Raw genomic sequence first — 24,791 nt, forward strand, 5'->3', positions numbered from 1 at the left:
TTACTGCATTGTAATCGTACCCAGTAAGATATTTCCTTCATGTAAATGAACTGCACCTGACAGCTTTAGAAAAACACCTGGGCTCAGTACGGTGCTGAGAGCTTAGCGTTGCTGTTCTAATTAGCACGCACTGCATCGGCTATGAGCCCGAACTTTTCAATTATTCCGATCAGTAAGTCAACACGTAGTCCACATGAACGGTAGAAATATTCTCTTGTCTGTCTCTTGTTTGTATTGAACTGAATGTCCCTGACAATGTACTGTTAGTTTTAATTGAAGAACGGCATTTGTGTTCAAATATACCAGACAAGTTTATGTAACTGCTCATGCGACACTCAGTTGTAATTAGTCAAGAAAAAAAAGTCGAACAACAGCTGCGGGTTTGATTCTGAACGTATGAGATTGCAGCGCCTTTTACTTCCATTGACAAATGATAGAGATTCGAAGAGAGATCCTTCAGACCAGCAAGCAAACCCACGGCTTTTTCGGTTTTCTATCTAGGCAACGTTGGTGTCTGCAATAGCATACATGAAAGCGTGATGCAATTTCTGTGGCTACATTTGTTGCACGTCATGCACAGTAAGAGTGTTTCTAACACCAAATAAAAAGTCAACAATTAGCGATCACGCCTTCTCCTCAGTTAACCCACTGAAACCCTTGCTGTTAACAGTTCTTTACTGCGTGCTTTACCAGCACCTACATATCGTGTCGGTTCTTTCAGCTTTATTCATTAGGTTTTCAAAGGCATAAGTAGAGCACCAGAGGTGTGAACGCAAAATGTGTGGTTATCTGAAGAATTGCTTCCCATGGCGGCGGGTCCAAGTGATTTCGCGTTGTTATAGTACCAGGAAAGGAGAAGCGGCACTTCACTTCTGCCGCGCAGGCACAAGGCGACGTGCGGCAGACGCCGGAGTCGGCAGGTTTCGAACCTGCGCGGGGAAGCCCCAACGCATTTCAAGCCCATCGCCTTAACCACTCGACCACGACAAAAGCGAGCCCACCACCGCCGCACTTCCTATAATCTAACACGGACTGCGAGGTGGCTGCGGAAACCTTTTTAAAGTTGCTCTCCGTTAAAAAAAATACCTTTCACAAGATTTGTGCCGGCAGACAGACACGCCTCAGAGGGTTTAAGGCTGGCTTCACGTTCAAATGATAAAGTCCCCCAGTCCGGATGTCAAAATACAACTTTGGCAGACAGAAAAAACATCAACAAACCAAAAATGTGGACAAGGATTTTACAAGCTGCACCACACTGCACTTTCAAAAGCATTTACATTCGTGTTAGACGCAGGAATTGCCTTTGATTTGCGCGCTTACGAACGCCATGGAAAACGAAACAAAACTAAAGCCCTCAGCTCCTGCACTTGATTATAATCCCGGTACGTGTCGAAGCAGGAATTTACGTCATCTTACCACTGCAACACGGGGAATAGAGATGTAACGCAACGGGGGCTCAGGCGGGCGCCCTTGCAGCATCTGGTCGGCCCCATCCCGACTGGAGGCTCAAACCCGGGACTTCCGCGTCTCTCTGCAGCGACCTAGCCCCGTGAGCTAAAGAGAGATCTCTCCACAGCCCAGTAGCTGTGGTCCTGCTATCACAGGGAAGGGCGGTGACGTCACCCGCTCTTGTACGCCGGCTCTTACACAGTGCCTGTCGGCCGTAAGCGTTACAGAGGGAAATGAGCACAAGCTACGAATTGTCTCTAATCAGTCCCTACAGTTGTAAGACGCCTGGAAGCGTGCACCCCCATCATTAATCTTTGCGCATCTGTGCAAGGTAAACTCTGGAGCAGTCTCTGAAACGGCTCAAAGGAAACACGTGATTGATTCCATGAGCATCTGGGGTTCATTTCTTATTTACATTTAATTCAAGGGAAAGGCTTGGGTCAGTTTCAGACGGCCTCCAACAGCGAGATTCAAGCGCCCCACCTTCAGCCCAATCTGCGCCGCCAGAACGCCAACGGCTCCTCTGGTCTTTGGGGTGCGGTTGTGACCCCTTAACCTAAAGTGTTGGTGGCAGACAAATGGAGACTAACAGGTGATGTCCTAGGACATGACTACATTGTGACACTCGGTGGGGATGGTGACCATTGCTTGGAAAAGAGTGCGAGGCCCCTTTAGAAAAACATTTTGTTAACAGGCATTCTGCCTCAGCCTAAACACCTATAGCTTGCAAAGCGCATGCTATTAGACAGGCACCTCTGCAAGACCTTAAGAGTCTCTTAAACTAGTGATAGTAAGGTGTTCCCAATGGGCGATGTTTGGCTTTCAAATCATCTCTCTGTGGAAGCGCCGAGATGCAGCTGTTTAAGGCTTAGAAGCAGCTGACTGTTTCACTACCTAGCTGATTACTGTCAGTCAGGGAGCTCAGAGGTGAAAAGCCTGTCTGAGAGACAATTCGCCGTCGATCAGTTCAATATGTTCCGTACCAGCTCGGCGCACCTGAGATCATCTTGGTAGCCGTGTAGCTCAGATGAGTGAGAGCGTGTGTGTGTGTACCACCGTGATTGGATGCCGGTCCTTCTCAGGTCACAGTAAACCTTCTGCTGCCTAACTTTCCTAATTTTGGGGATCCCTTTGAAAAAGCAAAGGAAAAAAAAAACTGGCTCTTCATCAGCGTGATCGACCCAACCCAGTGTGCCCCAGTGGCCTAATGGATAAGGCACTGGCCTCCTAAGCCAGGGATTGTGGGTTCGAGTCCCATCTGGGGTGCTACTGTCCCTTTTTGAGCGTACAAATGTCCTTTTGATTTGCAAAGCTGCAACCCCACCTTACTCAGTGAGCGTCTCTGCTTTTCTCTCACATAAAGTTGGGAGATGTCTTGCACTGAACGGCCTGCTTCAGATCACGCCACAGCACTTCAATGGGATTGGGGTCAGGACTCTTACTCGGCCATCCCAAAATACGGAATTTCTATTGTTTCAGCCACTCTGTTGTTGATGTACTCCTTTGTTTTTGTCATGCTGCATGACCCAGCGTCTTTCGAGTTTTAGATCACAGGCAGACACCCTGACATTCTGCTGTAGAATTTCCTGATACATCTTGGAATTCATCGGTCCCTCGATGATTGCAAGCCGTACAGCCTCCGCTATGCTTCCCAGGTGGGATGAGGTTTTGGAGTTGGTATGCAGTGTTTTGTTATCTCCAAACATAACGTTGTGCACATTTACCAACATGTTCAACTTTTGTCACTGTCCACAGAACATTGTTCCAGGAGTTGCTGTGGAACATCCATGTGGTCTTTAGCAAACTTGAGAGGGGCAGTGGTGGTTTTTTTGGGGGGGAGAGCAGTGGTTTCCTCCATGGTGACCTCGCATGATCACCACTCCTGTTCAGATTTCTTCTTATGGTGGACTCATAAACACAGACGTAAGACAAAGTCAACCACCTGTTCGCTAGATCCCATCCCCACTCAGCTAGTCAAAGATTCCCTCGAAGGACTGGCAGGACCTATAATTAGTATGATGAATGCATCGCTTGCGTCAGGCGTTGTACCTGATCAATTTAAGGTAGCGGTTGTTAGACCGCTCTTAAGAAGTCAAATTTGGATCAACACGTTCTTAACAACTACAGGCCTGTCTCAAAGGTCCCATTTCAATCTAAAAGTCTTGGGAGAATAGTTGTTGCCCAACGTCAATCATATCTGGATTCAAATAATATACTTGAGAAATTTTAGTCTGGTTTCTGAAACTGCATTAACAAGAGTCGTAAATGATATTCTCTTAGCTACTGATGCAGGGAATGCAACAGTGCTTGTGCTTTGCTTCTAGATCTTAGAGCTGCCTTTGACACGGTTGACCTCTCTGTTTTGTTACACAGGCTTGAGTTTGAGGTTGGCTTATCTGGAACCGTCCTTCAGTGGTTTACTTCACATTTTACTCATCGTTTTCATTATGTTCAAATATCTAATAATTGTACTGCTTCATCAATGTCACCAGTTCAATTTGGGGTACCAGAAGATCAGTGCTGGGACCAATATTGCTCTCTCTCTCTACATGCTGCTGCTAGGTAGGATAATATGAAAAAATAATATGAACTTTCATTCATATGCTGATGACACTCAAATAAACATTTTGTTTACACCAAACGACAACTCTTCTATTATCAGTTTAGTTAAATGCATTAAGGAAGGAAATACTTGGATGTGTGAAAACTTTTTGTTACTCAACTCTGAGAAAAATGAGGATCTGTTGATCGGAGGCAACAATACTGATAGGACTACTATAACTTCAGCACTTAACTCAGAGGATTTAAACATCTGCCTCAAAGAGACAGCACGTAACCTTGTTGTGAAAGGCGCTATATAGAAATACATTGATTTGAATTGAATTGACAATGTAAAATGTTGTGTGTGTTGTTTGTTAAACAAGACTGTCTTTATTTATCAAAAAATAAAAGGAATTTGCTAGGAATGCAAACGTTAGGTTGCGCTTCTTCATGCTGCATCGTCGGCATGAGTGGAGCTTTTTAAACGTCTGTACTTACTGTGCCCCATGAGAAATCGTTTGTCCCCATTCAAAAGAGATTGTGCGATGTCCTGCAGTGTTCGCAAAGCAAACCTTTGACAGTTTGAAAAGAGGAATTTATTCTGCTTCCTGTGCGTGCAGTAGTTACAAAGTTGAACGTCTTTACACGATCTGCTGCAGTTTTCAGTGGGTGGGCTTTGTCAAATGGCTTGGAAAAACGCACTGTGTTTCGGCTCGGGAAACATCATGAGCAGTGTCCTGCGTGTTTTCTGTGTATAGCTGTCTTTTAACGCATACAGAATTCATTCGAAATCATTGATTTCTCCAATTAACAAGGGTCCCTTTTTGAACCTGCCAGAAGCATTCTTTCAATGTAACAGATTTACTCCGGGGAAGGGCAGCATGACATTGAGAGTAGCTCAAGCTTTCGGCACCTTTATCTGACTGCATGTATGCAGACACTGCTCAGAATCCCCTGTAAGGTTCTCCTTCAATTCCGTTTTGCAGTGCTTTAGCTCTTTCAAAAGGCTTCGCTTTGCTAGTCACAATCCAAGGCTCATGACAGCATTTGAAAACATTCGCAACTGCGTTGGCCGGGAATCGAACCTGGGTTAACTGCTTTGAAGGCAGCTATGCGCAACACTGGCTCGCTCCAGAATAAATCTCACGTCGAGGGCATATTTTTTTCCATTTTACCGTGAGTCGGGCTCAGCTGCACAGAGGAGAGAGCAGAGCAATGAGGTCACGGGGACAGGGGAGTCACACGCTATCGGTTTGAATACGCGGAAGATCACTGAGGGATCCACAGTATATGGACCCTCCGTGCGCCATCAGTCCACACTCCGGACTCTGAATCCTGCCATCCGAGTTAAGATCTCGGCGAAACCTGAGGCGCAGTTCCTTCTTAAAACGTAATCTGGTGAGCATTTCTAGAATCGTACTTGTATAGATGCAGCCTTTAATGTGTTGCTAGGTTAAAATTGATGACTTCTTGTATTTCAGTAGGCAACTGCCCTCTTGATTTCGGATTTAATTTCTTTATTACAGGAGCGCTTTTATGAAGACAGAGTCATGTTCAGGTACTTTGCTTGATGGAGGAAGCTCATTTCAGACTCTGTGATCTGCTCACCTGGAAAGGTCTGCTATACTACTACAAGAGAGAAGTAGAGTCTGGAAGAAGGGACAATTTTATGATGCTTTGGAATATAATGTTTTTTTTTCTTATACTGAAAATGAAAGGTAGTTGTTTCTATATGGACTCAGTCTTTGGAATTTGTATATATATATATTTCAGTGATCCCTCAGCCATTCCTTCTGTATTGTAATTCAATTTCTCTTTTAAAATTCCTTCCCCACTTCTAGGACCTGCAGTTGCTGAACTCCACAATGGCTTCTATTGGAAAGTCTGTGACTGAGACCAAGTAAGTGTTCACTTTTTTATGAAACCATTATTTATTTAGGAGCAATGAGCAATTCTTATATAAATGCAATAAAATCATTATGCTCAAACTATGAGAGAGAAAATTAAGGATAATTTAAGAAATCAGTCTTAGCTTGTTTCTATACACAGATGGTATTATTTATTTTCAAAGGAAACCCGCGAGGATTCCCCTGGTGTGCAAGATGTGCCTGAATACTCTTGATCAGCTTCCTGCTCACTTGAAGAGGGCGTGTATGAAGCACGCCACAGCAGAAAAGATCAGGATGGCCTCTCAACAGGCGAGGGAGGACATGATGAATCACCTGAAGAACGGGGTCATCGTGGATTACCACAGAATAGAGATCATGTCTGGTGAGGCAAACAGGATAGTGGTTGTAAGACTGCTAGAGTCCTTGGGCCTTTTTGTACATGGGAAGCCTGAAGACACATTGGCAAGGTGAGATATTTTTAATCTGTAAGGCTTCTGTAGTTTCTTTTTGAAATCATTGTTACAACATATTATGTAAAAGCATGTTGAAAAGAATCTACCTGCATTCCAGCGGCCCTGAGCAAGAGGCCGCTGTCCAGGAGGAAGAGATGCCAGAGGCTGCTCTAGAAACTGAAACAGAAGCGGATAAGGAAGGGGAAGATGTGAGCTCTGAAGAACTCTATCAGCAGTAAGACTTTTTATTTTTCAGATGTATCAATTTTTTACTAAAATTCTAATTTGTCTTATAGGTATAAAATGTTTAAACCGGTGTTTTATATCCTTACAGGCCCTGAGTAGTTAAAAAGTATCAGCAGGCCGGAAGAGAGTGGCCCAAGCTGGACTCTATAGAAAGCACTCCCTGGATGCTCCTCTCCTGATTGGATTCAAACAGTACCTTACCAAGGATCTGGGAGTGGCAAATTATTCTCAGGAGGTATTTATTTTTTAAAGGCATTTAAAATTAAGCAATGGTATCTTCATTGTAAATGTTTTTATTTCTTAGCTTAAAATTCACCCATGTGAAATGATGTCAGCCATAAACATCATGACTCTATATTTCCTACCTGAATCTATTCTACTTAAATTATTACATTATACACAATTTGAGTTCATTTTAAAAAGTAAAAGGTAATGAAAGGAATGCATTTTCATAAGAAAGATAATACCGATATGCATGTGATAATCTTCCTTATATCATGTAGTGCATCATTTGGACACTTTGTGGGCTTCAAATACAAAGAAAATCATGTTCTATGGTACAAGATAAATACAAAACTTAAGCTTTTATTTTAATTAGATTTCTTTATAAAGCATAAGCAATCATTTATTACATCGCTTCTTGAATTAAATCTTTTGACAAGAGGTAAGACTTCTGTTACATTTAAACCCATGTTTAGCTGTGTTTTTTAGATTTAACTGAACCAATTTCTGTGTGTGATAATGTCCTTGAATTCTGACAACATCACACTAAATTACATGATATAAAACAGCTAATGTTTCTAGAGATAAAGTTTCTGAGATGCTTCTAATTACTTTTTATTACCAGGGACAGTTTAATTCACCTTGTACAGTACTGTAAGACCAAGATGCTTTTTTTAAAAGTTATTTAACATTTTATAGAACTTTGTCTACTATGGCAACATGATGTGCTTGGTGAAACTTGGAAAAATACTGCTTGGCCACTTATCTTAAGATAAAGATAGGATAAAGGTTTATCTTTTGCACCTACCTGACCCCCAGGGAAGGCCAATGCTTTCTAAGTTGATGGTTCCCTACAGTAGACTGTACTTTAATTTCAAAGGTAATGTATATTGACCCAAATCAGTTTTGGAATCCAATCTACTGACGAGATGGAGCACATCCTTTTTTCAGGATTTTAGCATCATACGTTTGGTATATTTAGTCCCTAATGCTGAAAGAAATGATCATAGAACATTTGGACACTTTGTGGGCTTGAAATACAAAGCAAATCATGTTCTATGGTACAAGATAAATACAAAACGTAAGCTTTTATTTTAATTAGATTTGTTTATAAAGCATAAGCAATCATTTATTACATTAATATATGTGAAAATAACATTTTAGCATCATACGTTTAGTATATTTAGTCCCTAATGCTGAAAGAAATGATCATAGAACATGACATCTAACCTTACCTGCGGTGTTTTTAATCCCTATTGCTCAATGCACGGTGAAAGCATTCCATACATGTGTCTGACAATGAGGAATGGGCCCCTGAGACAGTCATTTGCCTGTTTCACAAATGATCGTATTTTTCTAGAGATTCTGTTTGGGATTCAGATGTGCATTCGGACAGCAATCCCTTTCAAGAAATGATACGTTCTGGATGAGGTCAAAGGTGCTGGAACACTGTATCTAGGATGTGTTTGCAGAGACTGTGTGTCTCCTGCTTCAACGCAGTGATAAACAGATGTGCTCCTTTAATTTATTGGTACATGCCCAGGGCAGTAAGCAGTCTGAGGATTTATTTCCAGATGGCATAGAGCAGTGAAGCAGTGAAGTAGTGCAAAACACTGGATCATTATATTATTAGAATCTATTCTACTTAAATTATTACATTATACTCAATTTGAGTTCATTTTAAAAAGTAAAAGGTAATGAAAGGAATGCATTTTCATAAGAAAGATAATACCGATATGCATGTGATAATCTTCCTTATATCATGTAGTGCGTCATTTGGACACTTTGTGGGCTTGAAATACAAAGAAAATCTTGTTCTATGGTACAAGATAAATACAAAACTTAAGCTTTTATTTTAATTAGATTTGTTTATAAAGCATAAGCAATCATTTATTACATTAATATATGTGAAAATAACATTTTAGCATCATATGTTTAGTATATTTAGTCCCTAATGCCAAAAGAAATGATCATTTGTTTAACATGCACAGGTCTGTCTCAAAGGATGCAGTACTCCTGAAGGGTCTCAAACCCTACATTTTGGATGCCTAGCTGTATCCCTCACATGTGGCACCTCAGAATGACTTCTAACCTTACCTGTGGTGTATTCAGTCCCTATTGCTCAATGCACGGTGTACATACTGCATACATGTGTCTTGAGAATGAGGAATGGGCCCCTGAGACAGTCATTTGCCTGTTTCACAAACAGGGACCTGGACCTAGACCTGGCCCGTACGGGGCTCAAACCCGCGACCTTGGCGTTATTAGCACCACACTCTAACCAACTGAGCTAACCGGCCTCACGACAGTGCTCCTCTCTGTGTTGCAAAAAATCAAACTCAGGGAATTTTGTCCTCCTTTGAATAGAAAGCTGTGTAATTCAGTGTACGGGCTTTCTCGTGCAGTTTCATGGTTCTTGTAACCCAAATCCTACACTGGCCTGAAGTGCCCCCCCATTTCACAGCATTTTTCAGCTGATTTAAAATGTACCCAAAGGAGAAGCATTATTGAAGACGATCAATTACCAAGAGCTTTTGTCAAAGGTTTTGGTGGTCATTTTGAATGACCACAGAGCGCTGTGACCTCGGTTTTACATCTCATCCAAAAGACAGCGCCCTTTTACAACACAGCATCTCCGTCACTATATTGGGGCATTGGGACCCGCACAGACCTCAGGGTGAGCACCCCCCCGCCGGCACCATTAACACCGCTTCCAGCTGGAAGCTTTGTTTTTCCCTGTAGCTCATCCTCATCCAGGTACTGACCTGGCTCACACCTGCTTAGCTTCAGTGGGTTTTCAGTTGCGAGTTGCAAGGGGATGCAAGTGATGGAGCCGCTCGCTGCAAAAGCCACTGCATTGGCCGGGAATCGAACCCGAGCCTCCCGCGTGGCAGGTGAGAATTCTACCACTGAACCACCAATGCTCAGTGCCTGAGCCTTCAAAAAAGACGCTTTTTTGGTGCTCTGTGCAAAACGCGTCGACATCTGCTTCCAGCTGCAAAATGCCATTTGCGGACGCTGAAGAACTTATTTCCAAGGCAGCGGGTACAAGCGATTGGGCGTTTTAAAACCACCAGGAACAGCAAAGAGGCGCGCTTCTTTGCTTGTGCCGAAACACACCGACTGAAGGCGGACAACGTAGTCGGCAGGATTGGAACCTGTGCGGGGAGACCCCAATGGATTTCTAGTCCATCGCCTTAACCACTCAGCCACGACTACAGCAAGCCCCACTGCCGCTGCGTTCTTGCTACAATCTTACCTGGATCGCGAGGCGCCGGCGGAAGGCAAAATACAAGCCTTGCAGACAGACACGCCTCAGAGGACTTAAGGGTGGCTTCATGTCGGAATGATAAAGTCTCCCCGTCTGGACATGAAAATGCCACTTTGTTACACACAAAAAAATAATCAACAACAGAGAAATGCCCACAAGCATTTGAAAAGCCGCACCACGTCGCACTTGAAATAGCTCTTACATTAGTGGTAGACACAGGAATCGCCTTTTTATTTACGCTCTTACCAACGCGATGGAAAGCAAAACAAAGCAAAGCAGAGCAAAACAAAACGAACAAACGAAAACCCTCACGTCCTGCACTTGCATATAACCCCGTTACGTGCCCAAGCGGTATTGTACGTCATCCTAGCACTGCACCCCGGGTCGTACGGTATATGGGAACGAGCACACGCCACGAATCGTCTCGAATCACTCCCTACAGCTGTAAGGCGCCTTGAAGCGTGCACCCCCAACATTCTTCTTTGCGCATCTGTGAAAGGTAAACTCTTGAGCAAACTCTGAACCAGCTCTAAGGAAACTAATCCGATTAGACGTTACTTTGACTCATCTTCTTACGCTCAGTGCCGGATTGCTCAAACTCCAGCTAGGGTTAGGGTTAGCATTCCCACGCTACTTAGACACTTTGTTTACGCTCAGTGCTGGATTTTGGGAACTTCAGGACGAGTGGGAATTTTCTCCTATCTGTCCATTCTGTTTTGTTTTGGAGACTCTTGGCTGCCTATGTTGTTCAGTGCACCGTGAAGGAAACATTTTCCAAAACTGTGTCAGCTCAAAAGTTGTAAGAAAACCTCTCCAGGTGCTTTAACTCTCTTCATTTTTGTCATTTAATGTGACACTCGATGTATAACTGGAGCCTCACATATGCAAATGGTGAGGCTCCAGTTCAACACCCAGTTCCACACCACTTTACAGTATATGACAAAAGCATGGCAGACTGTGCCGGACCATCTGGTAACTTCCGCTTATTTTGACCATATTAAACATTGGAAATCTTCCCACTTGCATTTGTGACACTTGATTTTGGCTCCACCTAAGACACTCTTAAATCTTCAAACACTTTTCTCTTCTCCCGCAACACACTTGTCTGTCGGCACTATGTGGCAGCGTTGCATGACAACCCATCTCACCACGGAAAGGAACCTAACAGCTTTGGTAAGAGAGTAGAATTACCTGAAGAACTGCTTTCCATGGAAGCAGGACCAAGCGATGTAGCATTTTTATAGTACCAGGAAAGGAGAAGCGGCACTTCGCCTTTGCCGCACAGGCACAAGGTGACGTGCGGCAGACGCCGTAGTCGGCAGGATTCGAACCTGAGCGGGGAGTCCCCAATGGATTTCAAATCCATCACCTTAACTACTCGGCCACGACTACAGCGAGCTCGCCGCCGCCGCATTCCTCCTATAATCTAACACGGAGTGCGAGGTGGCTGCGGAAACCTTTTTAAAGTCGCTCTCTGTTAAAAAAAAAACCTTTCACAAGATACATGCCGGCAGACAGACACGCCTCAGAGGGTTTAAGGCTGGCTTCACGTTCAAATGATAAAGTCTCCCCGTCCGGATGTCAAAATGCAACTTTGGCAGACAGAAAAAACATCAACAAACCACAAATGTGGACAAGGATTTTACAAGCTGCACCACACTGCACTTTCAAAAGCATTTACATTCGTGTTAGACGCAGGAATTGTCTTTGTTTTGCGCGCTTACGAACGCCATAGAAAACGAAACAAAACAAAAGCCCTCAGCTCCTGTACTTGATTATAACGCCGTTACGTGTCGAAGCAGGAATTTACGTCATCTTACCACTGCAACATGGGGAATAGAGGGAAATGAACACACGCTACGAATCGTCTCAATCACTCCCTAGAGTCGTAAGGCACATTGAAGGGTGCACCCCCATCATTAATCGTTGGGCCTCTGTAAAAGGAAAGCTGTTGAGCAGTCTTTGAAACAGCTCGGATGAAACACTTGATTGCTTCCATGTGCATCTGGAGCCCACTTCTTATTTTCACTTCACGCCGCCCAAAGCATTTCTAAAACAGGAGATTCGCGTTTGGGAATGCGCCCTGCCCTACAAATAAAACAGGTCTACGGGTCTGAAACCTGCTCCACGGAAAACAGTTCTGTTGCGCTTTTGATCAAAGGGAGATTCTCTGTTCTTACTTTTTGATTACATAACACCCAAAGGGGCTTCTTTGGAGCTGGATTCCAACCAGCATCCTAAAGTTTCTTGGCGGTATCCTTTACAGTCCTCTGTTCGGTCGACAAGGAACAGAAGGGGGCAGCTTTCCTCACACATACAGTGCAATGTACTGTAGTGTTCCCCTTCATTGAATTCGCAGTTCTGCATCAGACCTCTAACTTGTTTCCTTAGCTTGGATTTAAGCCACGAAGCAGGCTTCTACTGTATAAACGTCTAGAGGAATCACAAACTATTTGAGAGGCCATCATCCCAGGGGGAACTGACAAAGTCTATCCCTAAACACCTAGCGCAGTCTCTCGAGAGACTGTCAAAAATCGCTTTCTCCGTTTGTGCTGCAAGTAAGTGAAAACGCGGTCTCAACCCAGAGCCACTTGGCAGCAGCGGCACGTAAATACTGTTACTACCACTGCTCGATACCAACGTTAGCCTACTATACCATGTTCAGCCACCGCTAGAAAATGTAAGGCTCTAGTAATGGAGCAAACAAAAGGAGAGCCAACGTCAAACGTAGAGAGCGACGAGGATGGGATTCGAACCCATGCGTGCAGAGCACAATGGATTAGCAGTCCATCGCCTTAACCACTCGGCCACCTCGTCGATGAAACTGGGCTGTCCAGACATGGGTTGGCGCGCTCCAGATGATCTTTTTCTTTTTTTTCCCTCGTACTCAAGGGTCCTTTTCCTGTTCCACATGCGATTTCAACATTTTCCTTGGGAGATGTCAAGCCAGCAAGCCACTGCTGTGGTTCAGTGGCCATTGTGGAGTTCAGTGGCCCTGTTGTACACAGAAAGCACATTGAGCTCCTTGGACATGAAAAGTTCCAGATAAAAGCCATTTGTCATCCTTTCTCTTGGTGTCGATGTTGCTATTGTATGTAAAGGTGGCAACTTGCTCAGCGAGCAGGCGGAGCACACACCGAATGCAGATGTGTCTGAGTGGTGTGTCCAAGTGGCTGCAAAAGGACAACACTACCAGGGCGCCGTTGCTTAGTTGGTTAAAGCGCTTGTCTCTTAAACAGGAGATCCTGAGTCCGAATCCCAGTGGTGCCTTCTTTGTTCTGTCTTCTCGAACAGAACTGGTCCTTACAGACAACCGCCTACGGCTAGACTTAATTAAATGCAAGTATTCATTTCCTGTCTTTAACGCGACTTGTTTTTCTTAAAATGGATGGAACTTGCAAAACATGAAATACAAACATTGCTAATCAGCGCTAGCGGCTGGCAAAAAAAAAGAAGTCAGCAATGTTTTTTTTCTTTAACCTTAACCCTGCTAATGGAGAAGAGTTAAACGACCGAGTCTATGCAGCTTAAACGGTGCTCATGTCGGGTTCTTAGCTGAAAGGGTGGTAAATCACGCTCACCCCAGTCCTTAATCTTTTAAAAGGATACAATATTGAACCTAGTCGCCACATCACATACATCCTGTTCAACGATAAAAAAGTGACATCTATCCTCGATCCAGAGTAAATCCCACGATGAGGGCATATTTTTTTCCACTTTACCATGAGTCGGGCTCAGCTGCACAGAGGCGAGAGCAGAGCAATGAGGTCACAGGGACAGGGGAGTCACACGCTGGCGGTTTGAACACGCGGAAGATCACTGAGGGATCCACAGTATATGGACCCTCCGTGCGCCATCAGTCCACACTCCGGACTCTGAATCCTGCCATCCGAGTTAAGATCTCGGCGGAACCTGAGGTACAGTTCCTTCTTAAAACGTAATCTGGTGAGCATTTCTAGAATCGTACTTGTATAGATGCAGCCTTTAATGTGTTGCTGGGTTAAAATTGATGACTTCTTGAACTTCAGTAGGCAACTGCCCTCTTGATTTCGGATTTAATTTCTTTATTACAGGGGCGCTTTTATGAAGACAGAGTCATGTTCAGGTACTTTGCTTGATGGAGGAAGCATATTTCGGACTCTGTGATCTGCTCACCTGGAAAGGTCTGCTGTACTACTACAAGAGAGAAGTAGAGTCTGGAAGAATGGACAATTTTATGATGCTTTGGAAGATAATGTTTTTTTTTTCTTTGAAATCGAAATGAATCAGAATATCAGTGCAAAAGACAAACTCTTGGTTTGGTTTAAAGAGATATGGTTTTAAAACAGACAAAATGTAGAAAACAGGTGTTTCTCACTTTTGGAAAAGAATGGACCGGGGGTAATATTTTACTAGGTGCAGTGCTCATCTCACTGGGTTACAGTCCTGCAGTGTCACACCAGGGCCAGTGGCGCAATGGATAACGCGTCTGACTACAGATCAGGAGATTGCAGGTTTGACTCCTGCCTGGCTCAGGTCGTTTTTAAACACATCGGGCTACTCCCTAAGTAGTCTGTGCTACTTACTGCATTGTAATCGTACCCAGTAAGATATTTCCTTCATGTAAATGAACTGCACCTGACAGCTTTAGAAAAACACCTGGGCTCAGTACGGTGCTGAGAGCTCAGCGTTGCTGTTGTTCTAATTAGCACGCACTGCATCGGCTATGAGCCCGAACTTTTCAATTATTCCGATCAGTAAGTCAACACGTAGTCCACATGAACGGTAGAAATATTCTCTTGTCTGTCTCTTGTTTGTATAGAACTGAATGTCCCTGACAATGTACTGTTAGTTTTAATTGAAGAACGGCATTTGTGTTCAAATATACCAGACAAGTTTATGTAACTGCTCATGCGACACTCAGTTGTAATTAGTCAAGAAAAAAAAGTCGAACAACAGCTGCGGGTTTGATTCTGAACGTATGAGATTGCAGCGCCTTTTACTTCCATTGACAAATGATAGAGATTCGAAGAGAGATCCTTCAGACCAGCAAGCAAACCCACGGCTTTTTCGGTTTTCTATCTAGGCAACGTTGGTGTCTGCAATAGCATACATGAAAGCGTGATGCAATTTCTGTGGCTACATTTGTTGCACGTCATGCACAGTAAGAGTGTTTCTAACACCAAATAAAAAGTCAACAATTAGCGATCACGCCTTCTCCTCAGTTAACCCACTGAAACCCTTGCTGTTAACAGTTCTTTACTGCGTGCTTTACCAGCACCTACATATCGTGTCGGTTCTTTCAGCTTTATTCATTAGGTTTTCAAAGGCATAAGTAGAGCACCAGAGGTGTGAACGCAAAATGTGTGGTTATCTGAAGAATTGCTTCCCATGGCGGCGGGTCCAAGTGATTTCGCGTTGTTATAGTACCAGGAAAGGAGAAGCGGCACTTCACTTCTGCCGCGCAGGCACAAGGCGACGTGCGGCAGACGCCGGAGTCGGCAGGTTTCGAACCTGCGCGGGGAAGCCCCAACGCATTTCAAGCCCATCGCCTTAACCACTCGACCACGACAAAAGCGAGCCCACCACCGCCGCATTCCTCCTATAATCTAACACGGACTGCGAGGTGGCTGCGGAAACCTTTTTAAAGTTGCTCTCCGTTAAAAAAAATACCTTTCACAAGATTTGTGCCGGCAGACAGACACGCCTCAGAGGGTTTAAGGCTGGCTTCACGTTCAAATGATAAAGTCCCCCAGTCCGGATGTCAAAATACAACTTTGGCAGACAGAAAAAACATCAACAAACCAAAAATGTGGACAAGGATTTTACAAGCTGCACCACACTGCACTTTCAAAAGCATTTACATTCGTGTTAGACGCAGGAATTGCCTTTGATTTGCGCGCTTACGAACGCCATGGAAAACGAAACAAAACTAAAGCCCTCAGCTCCTGCACTTGATTATAATCCCGTTACGTGTCGAAGCAGGAATTTACGTCATCTTACCACTGCAACACGGGGAATAGAGATGTAACGCAACGGGGGCTCAGGCGGGCGCCCTTGCCGCATCTGGTCGGCCCCATCCCGACTGGAGGCTCAAACCCGGGACTTCCGCGTCTCTCTGCAGCGACCTAGCCCCGTGAGTTAAAGAGAGATCTCTCCACAGCCCAGTAGCTGTGGTCCTGCTATCACAGGGAAGGGCGGTGACGTCACCCGCTCTTGTACGCCGGCTCTTACACAGTGCCTGTCGGCCGTAAGCGTTACAGAGGGAAATGAGCACAAGCTACGAATTGTCTCTAATCAGTCCCTACAGTTGTAAGACGCCTGGAAGCGTGCACCCCCATCATTAATCTTTGCGCATCTGTGCAAGGTAAACTCTGGAGCAGTCTCTGAAACGGCTCAAAGGAAACACGTGATTGATTCCATGAGCATCTGGGGTTCATTTCTTATTTACATTTAATTCAAGGGAAAGGCTTGGGTCAGTTTCAGACGGCCTCCAACAGCGAGATTCAAGCGCCCCACCTTCAGCCCAATCTGCGCCGCCAGAACGCCAACGGCTCCTCTGGTCTTTGGGGTGCGGTTGTGACCCCTTAACCTAAAGTGTTGGTGGCAGACAAATGGAGACTAACAGGTGATGTCCTAGGACATGACTACATTGTGACACTCGGTGGGGATGGTGACCATTGCTTGGAAAAGAGTGCGAGGCCCCTTTAGAAAAACATTTTGTTAACAGGCATTCTGCCTCAGCCTAAACACCTATAGCTTGCAAAGCGCATGCTATTAGACAGGCACCTCTGCAAGACCTTAAGAGTCTCTTAAACTAGTGATAGTAAGGTGTTCCCAATGGGCGATGTTTGGCTTTCAAATCATCTCTCTGTGGAAGCGCCGAGATGCAGCTGTTTAAGGCTTAGAAGCAGCTGACTGTTTCACTACCTAGCTGATTACTGTCAGTCAGGGAGCTCAGAGGTGAAAAGCCTGTCTGAGAGACAATTCGCCGTCGATCAGTTCAATATGTTCCGTACCAGCTCGGCGCACCTGAGATCATCTTGGTAGCCGTGTAGCTCAGATGAGTGAGAGCGTGTGTGTGTGTACCACCGTGATTGGATGCCGGTCCTTCTCAGGTCACAGTAAACCTTCTGCTGCCTAACTTTCCTAATTTTGGGGATCCCTTTGAAAAAGCAAAGGAAAAAAAAAAACTGGCTCTTCATCAGCGTGATCGACCCAACCCAGTGTGCCCCAGTGGCCTAATGGATAAGGCACTGGCCTTCTAAGCCAGGGATTGTGGGTTCGAGTCCCATCTGGGGTGCTACTGTCCCTTTTTGAGCGTACAAATGTCCTTTTGATTTGCAAAGCTGCAACCCCACCTTACTCAGTGAGCGTCTCTGCTTTTCTCTCACATACAGTTGGGAGATGTCTTGCACTGAACGGCCTGCTTCAGATCACGCCACAGCACTTCAATGGGATTGGGGTCAGGACTCTTACTCGGCCATCCCAAAATACGGAATTTCTATTGTTTCAGCCACTCTGTTGTTGATGTACTCCTTTGTTTTTGTCATGCTGCATGACCCAGCGTCTTTCGAGTTTTAGATCACAGGCAGACACCCTGACATTCTGCTGTAGAATTTCCTGATACATCTTGGAATTCATCGGTCCCTCGATGATTGCAAGCCGTACAGCCTCCGCTATGCTTCCCAGGTGGGATGAGGTTTTGGAGTTGGTATGCAGTGTTTTGTTATCTCCAAACATAACGTTGTGCACATTTACCAACATGTTCAACTTTTGTCACTGTCCACAGAACATTGTTCCAGGAGTTGCTGTGGAACATCCATGTGGTCTTTAGCAAACTTGAGAGGGGCAGTGGTGGTTTTTTTTGGGGGGAGAGCAGTGGTTTCCTCCATGGTGACCTCGCATGATCACCACTCCTGTTCAGATTTCTTCTTATGGTGGACTCATAAACACAGACGTAAGACAAAGTCAACCACCTGTTCGCTAGATCCCATCCCCACTCAGCTAGTCAAAGATTCCCTCGAAGGACTGGCAGGACCTATAATTAGTATGATGAATGCATCGCTTGCGTCAGGCGTTGTACCTGATCAATTTAAGGTAGCGGTTGTTAGACCGCTCTTAAGAAGTCAAATTTGGATCAACACGTTCTTAACAACTACAGGCCTGTCTCAAAGGTCCCATTTCAATCTAAAAGTCTTGGGAGAATAGTTGTTGCCCAACGTCAATCATATCTGGATTCAAATAATATACTTGAGAAATTTTAGTCTGGTTTCTGAAACTGCATTAACAAGAGTCGTAAATGATATTCTCTTAGCTACTGATGCAGGGAATGCAACAGTGCTTGTGCTTTGCTTCTAGATCTTAGAGCTGCCTTTGACACGGTTGACCTCTCTGTTTTGTTACACAGGCTTGAGTTTGAGGTTGGCTTATCTGGAACCGTCCTTCAGTGGTTTACTTCACATTTTACTCATCGTTTTCATTATGTTCAAATATCTAATAATTGTACTGCTTCATCAATGTCACCAGTTCAATTTGGGGTACCAGAAGATCAGTGCTGGGACCAATATTGCTCTCTCTCTCTACATGCTGCTGCTAGGTAGGATAATATGAAAAAATAATATGAACTTTCATTCATATGCTGATGACACTCAAATAAACATTTTGTTTACACCAAACGACAACTCTTCTATTATCAGTTTAGTTAAATGCATTAAGGAAGGAAATACTTGGATGTGTGAAAACTTTTTGTTACTCAACTCTGAGAAAAATGAGGATCTGTTGATCGGAGGCAACAATACTGATAGGACTACTATAACTTCAGCACTTAACTCAGAGGATTTAAACATCTGCCTCAAAGAGACAGCACGTAACCTTGTTGTGAAAGGCGCTATATAGAAATACATTGATTTGAATTGAATTGACAATGTAAAATGTTGTGTGTGTTGTTTGTTAAACAAGACTGTCTTTATTTATCAAAAAATAAAAGGAATTTGCTAGGAATGCAAACGTTAGGTTGCGCTTCTTCATGCTGCATCGTCGGCATGAGTGGAGCTTTTTAAACGTCTGTACTTACTGTGCCCCATGAGAAATCGTTTGTCCCCATTCAAAAGAGATTGTGCGATGTCCTGCAGTGTTCGCAAAGCAAACCTTTGACAGTTTGAAAAGAGGAATTTATTCTGCTTCCTGTGCGTGCAGTAGTTACAAAGTTGAACGTCTTTACACGATCTGCTGCAGTTTTCAGTGGGTGGGCTTTGTCAAATGGCTTGGAAAAACGCACTGTGTTTCGGCTCGGGAAACATCATGAGAAGTGTCCTGCATGTTTTCTGTGTATAGCTGTCTTTTAACGCATACAGAATTCATTCGAAATCATTGATTTCTCCAATTAACAAGGTTTCCTTAAAGGATGAGTCAAAGTAACGTCTAATCGGATTAGTTTCCTTAGAGCTGGTTCAGAGTTTGCTCAAGAGTTTACCTTTCACAGATGCGCAAAGAAAAATGTTGGGGGTGCACGCTTCAAGGTGCCTTACAGCTGTAGGGAGTGATTCGAGACGATTTGTGGCGTGTGCTCGTTCCCATATACCGTACGCCCCGGGGTGCAGTGCTAAGATGAAGTACAATACCGCTTGGGCACGTAACGGCGTTACACGCAAGTGCGGGACGTGAGGCTTTTCGTTTGTTCATTTTGTTTTGCTCTGCTTTGCTTTGTTTCGTGGTCAAGAGGCGTAAGGTAAGTCGTAATCCAGGGAGAACACTGGTGGCAAACAGTCCGAGGTGAGAGGCGAGGTCCAAAGTCGAAAAGGCAGAAGGGGAGTCCAATATCCAGAATAAACGAGGTAATGGAAAAAACGCCAGGTAGAGCTCTCAAGGAGTAGACTCAATACCAGCGGGAAGCAAGTAAAGATGGTAAAAATAGCACTGCGTACCCCACGGTGGAGTGTGTGCAGGTGGGTTAACTCGTGCGGCGGCGTTTGTTAATAATCACCCTCTGCTGGTGCTGTTTAGATTGCTTAAGAGTTGGTCTTAACTGCCTGGCGGTCATGACAAGCTCCTCTTTAAGCTGTGGTTTAGTTTTGCATTCATGTGTTTCTAGAGCAGTTATTTATGGGGGTGGGTGGGTCCTTCACAGAGGCTCAGGACAAATCCCCTGCATGAAAGTCTACTGTGTGCGTTCAAACAGTCACAGGTCAAGAGCCAGGCAGGAGGACAATGGACAGATGAGCCAGCGAACTAAAAATAAAAGAACAGATATGAAAAAGCCACCATTTTTTTCTTTTTGACATTTTCCAACTTTCATGCAAGCCAGGACAAAGTTGCTCGTAGCTACTTGTGGATTCAAATACTCTATCGAGTGCTTTGATGAGTTTTTGCAATTTGATTGTCGTCCTGTCAGCCTGTTTCTGTTTTTTTTTTTCAATCTAGGGATGGAAAGTATGAGGGAAATGATGGAGCAATCAATAACCGCTCCGGAAAAATGGCAGAAAGAAATGGTCCGTCACTAAGGACATTTGTGAAGCAGAGGAGTGACATCACCACAAAGGCGACTTATTCTGCTGATCGTTTTGGTGAATAATGATTGAGGCGTGTTAAGAGAAAGGTAGCTGCGTCAGCATGCTTAGGCTGCAAAGGATAAAGCAAAGGTTTACTCCATGCTGAAAAGAGAAGAAAAGAAGCACAACGTTTCGACTGTGGAGCCTTCTGCACCATCTTCTTTAGCGATGGTGATGATGTTTACATTGGAAAAACTGAGACACGCATACTGGAGGGGCTTGAACCACCAACTTTTCAGCACCACAGAGTCTGACAGTCTTTTGTGCACCCTACATTTGCAGGTTTATGGTCAAAGAAAACAATCACTTGCGCTTCTTGCAGCCGGCAATCTTTTTCCACTGACAACCAAGAAATGGATTTCATCTTTCACAAGCTGTATGGATTTCTTCAAAAACAAGTTATTCCAGAAAGGAAATGAATTCTTGCATTAAACTGAACCAAGCTGTACATGTTTGTCTGAAATGAGACATTCGGCACAACAAGACACGGAGAGAGGCACTGCTGGTATTCAGACCCAGGATCGCCTGCTTACTAGGCGGGCACTTTAAGCCACTAGGGAACAGCGCCAGCGGAGCACCGCGCTTTTACAGACACTTGGACACATCTGCGTTCGGTGTGCACTTAACCTGCTCTCTGAGCCCGTTGCCTCCGTCCCATTTAATAGCAGAACTGACGCCAAGAGAAATGATGAGAAATGGCATTTATCGGGCACTTTTCATGTCCAAGGAGCTCAATGCCCTTGACACCTCCCCAAGGCGACAGAGCTGTGCATTCTTTGGCGACACCATTTTTTCTTTTGTTTAATTTCTATACTTATTGATAGAATAAAAACGATATGTCATGTACTGTAAGGGAAATGTCTCTTTTCATGGGGAAAGCTAGCACCAGCAAATGTTGTGTTTAGAAGAAGTGATTTAACATGACACGTGACCTAATTTACCGGAGCAAAAGCTCACCCAGCAAGCCCTGCTTTACTTCTACAGGAGAGAAGTACTGTAGAGTCTGCAAGATGTTCAGCTGGGTAGCTACGTCAGCATGCCTCGGCTGCAAAGGAACAAGTACTAGGTTTATTGCATGCTGAAAAGAGAAGAACGGAAACACAGCGTTTCGACTGTGAGGTCTTCTCACACCTGAAGAAGCCTCACACCTGTAAAAGGCTCCATGGTTTTCTTTCTTCTCTTTTCAACATGGAATACACCTATTGTCTGCAAGATGTGACAATTTCATGGTGTTTTGGAAGAAAACCTTTTTTCTTTGAATTCAAAATCAATCGGAATTTCAGCACGACACATCAACACTTTTTCTGTTTTAAGGAGATGATATTTTAAACCTGATAAAAATAGTAGGAAACACAAGTTTCTTGCTGTGAAAATTTAGATGGGGAAGTGTACTACTAGTAGCAGTGTAGAGCTCTCTGTGGTGGAGTGCAAGCGCATGTTCTATGGGCCAGTGGCGTAATGGATAACGCGTCTGATTTCGGATCAGAAGATTGTAGGTTCGAGTCCTGCCTGGCTCGTGAGGCTTTTAAACCTCTCAGGTTCCTCGGTAACAGGTTGCCATCATGTATATGAACTATAGAAAAGCATTTGCCACAACCCGTAAATTAGCACGCAAGTGCGGGCTAGTGAACACAGAACTGTATGGAGATCATCTCCAGCTCCGAGCTCAATTGCAATGAAAAAACATGCAGAACAGAACTGGAGAGCAGCTGAATTTGTGCTCGGTAGGGTGGGGAGGACTCAGCATTGCTGTTGTTCTAATTGGCATGAACTGCAGGGGATCTGAATCAGAACATGTCAGTTAGTTCGATCATTGCGTCAATATGTAGGCCACGTTAATACAGAATTATTACTTTGTCTGTCTCGTCTTTGTATATAGCTGAATGTCCCTGACAATTTCATGTTAGTTTTTAAGAACGACATTGGTGCTAATATATACATATATAGCATATAAGGAACACGTAAAAGTTTAGTCCATGCTGAAAAGATAAGAAAACCGCCACAACGTTTCATCTTGGAATAAATCTTTACTTGTTGTTTTGCAGCCTACCCATTCTGACCTAACTCCTCCCTTGAAATTCCCTAACAGATAAGGGTACGTAACGGCTCATGCGATGCTCAGTTGCAATTTGTCCCAAAACAAACAAGAACAGCAGCTGAGGGTTTGAGTTTGAACATGCACTGTATTAAAGCAGCTTTTATTTCCATTGATAAATGCTAGATATTCCTACAGAGATTCTCCAGGTGAGTAAGCGATTCCTGTTTCTGTTTCTATTTCTGTTTCATATATACAGTATATATATGTTACATGTGTCTCTGCAATAGTACAAATGTGTTATACACTATCAGGGGCTGCTTTTTTGTGCACCTCATCTACAACAAGGGTTTTTTTTTCATTTATGTTTGTGGACCTTCACCATTTGAGGAAGTGAGTTAGATAAGAAAGTTACAGGTATGGTGAGCAATGACTGACAAAGGCACGTACTGCGTATTCCTTACAGAAGTGTAAGCAATTTGTTCTAAAAAACACCGGCTAAAGTCCAACATCGTTAGCAATCTTATTACTTAAACAGAATTAACATCAATAAACTGTAAGGTGCTGGTACATGCGAGTAGATTTGATCTTCTATTAAACAAAAATGCAATTACAGCTCTAAAAAGGTCAACCTAGACTTCTGTAACAGATCTGTTCAGGTCATCACTGTTTCTCTGACCTTGAGAGTCTTTGGAAATTTAAAAGTGTATTTTGCTTGCCTTTCATGTGGTCTGTGTACAAGTCACTGTGGGGTATGCGGTCCTAACCAGCCTTGCTATAGACGTGACAAGCCTCCGCTATGTTGCAATGGAGAACAGGTTCAGTACGGAGCTGCCGAGAAAATTCAGCTGGAAAGCTCGTTGCAGAAAAGCATCGCTATCTGTGTCCAGCGGCAAAGCGTCCATCGTGGGTGCTGAAGAATCGATTTCACAGGCTGCGGGTCCAGGCGATTTAGAGTGTTAAAGGTCCCAGCGAAAACGAAACGGCGCTGGTCCTTTTACACGCACGCACGCAACCAAATGCAAAGGACGCCGTAGTCGGCAGGATTTGAACCTGCGCAGGGAGACCCCAACGGATTTCAAGTCCGTTACCTTAACCACTCGGCCACGACTACAGCGAGCGCCGCGGCCGCTGCCTTCTTGCTACAATCGAACAGGGAGTGCGAGGTGGCGGCGGCAGCGGAGGCAACTTTTTTCAAGTTCGCTCTCCGTTTAAGAAACCTTTTACGCCATACGTGCAAGCACACACACACACCTCAGAGGACTTAAGGGTGGCTTCAAGTTGGAATGATAAAGTCTCCCCGTTCGGACATGAAAACAGAACGTTCTTAGACAGAAAGCAATCAACAACGGAGACATGTGGACGACGATTTTAGTCACTGCACTTTGAATAGCATTTTTACTCCAGTTACAGGAGATGCACCAATGGCCCTTGACCTACGCTCTTACCAATGCCTTGAACATTCAAACAAAACAGCCCTCAAGTCCTGCGGTTTAATATAACGCTGTTACGTGTCGAGGCAGTATTTTTCTCTGTCCTACCGTTGAGACACGGGGCGTATATGGAAACGAACACATGCTACGGATCGTCTCTAATCGGTCCCTACAGTTGGAAGGCTCCTTGAAGCGTGCACCCCCATCATTCATCTTTGCGCATCTGTGAAAGGTAGACTCTTGAGCAATGTTTGAGCCAGCTCTAAGGCAACTAGTGCTATTGGACAGACACCTCTGGAAGATCCTAAGAGTCTCTTAACACCACTTCCAGCAGCAAGCTTAATTGTTCGCTGGAGGTCTCCCACCCAGGTACTAACCAGGCAAAGAATCACCAGTACATTGAATGAGGAAGTTAATCCTGAAATCCAATTACATATCTCAAGGTAAGACAAATCCATAAGAACATGTCTTAGTATTACTTCGTTTACATTAGTATGGCACTGAGTTGGAGCTCCTCTTTAAGCTGTGGTTTAGTTTTGCATTCATGTGTTTCTAGAGCAGTTATTTATGGGGGTGGGTGGGTCTTTCACAGAGGCTCAGGACAAATCCCCCGCCTGAAAGTCTAATGTGTGCGTTCAGACAGTCACAGGTCAAGAGCCAGGCAGGAGGACAATGGACAGATGAGCCAACGAACTAAAAATAAAAGAACAGATATGAAAAAGCC

General features: G+C 44.2%; 6 non-coding genes across 6 annotated transcripts; 4 read left to right on the forward strand and 2 right to left on the reverse strand.

Annotated features, from left to right (window-relative positions):
- Positions 1–2,642: 2,642 nt before the first annotated feature.
- Positions 2,643–2,715, forward strand: trnar-ccu (transfer RNA arginine (anticodon CCU)). The gene has a single exon. It is a non-coding gene; the product is annotated as a tRNA-Arg (tRNA).
- A 10,090-nt stretch (positions 2,716–12,805) lies between these two features.
- Positions 12,806–12,887, reverse strand: trnas-gcu (transfer RNA serine (anticodon GCU)). The gene has a single exon. It is a non-coding gene; the product is annotated as a tRNA-Ser (tRNA).
- A 1,624-nt stretch (positions 12,888–14,511) lies between these two features.
- trnac-aca (transfer RNA cysteine (anticodon ACA)) lies at positions 14,512–14,584 on the forward strand. The gene has a single exon. It is a non-coding gene; the product is annotated as a tRNA-Cys (tRNA).
- Positions 14,585–17,279: 2,695 nt separating this feature from the next.
- On the forward strand, positions 17,280–17,352 carry trnar-ucu (transfer RNA arginine (anticodon UCU)). The gene has a single exon. It is a non-coding gene; the product is annotated as a tRNA-Arg (tRNA).
- Positions 17,353–22,043: 4,691 nt separating this feature from the next.
- trnar-ucg (transfer RNA arginine (anticodon UCG)) lies at positions 22,044–22,116 on the forward strand. The gene has a single exon. It is a non-coding gene; the product is annotated as a tRNA-Arg (tRNA).
- A 1,550-nt stretch (positions 22,117–23,666) lies between these two features.
- On the reverse strand, positions 23,667–23,748 carry trnas-uga (transfer RNA serine (anticodon UGA)). Its single transcript has one exon. It is a non-coding gene; the product is annotated as a tRNA-Ser (tRNA).
- Between the last annotated feature and the right edge of the window lie 1,043 nt (positions 23,749–24,791).

The sequence above is a fragment of the Lepisosteus oculatus genome, unplaced genomic scaffold, assembly GCF_040954835.1.
Source record: "Lepisosteus oculatus isolate fLepOcu1 unplaced genomic scaffold, fLepOcu1.hap2 HAP2_SCAFFOLD_164, whole genome shotgun sequence".
In the NCBI taxonomy this organism is placed as follows: Eukaryota; Metazoa; Chordata; class Actinopteri; order Semionotiformes; family Lepisosteidae; genus Lepisosteus; species Lepisosteus oculatus.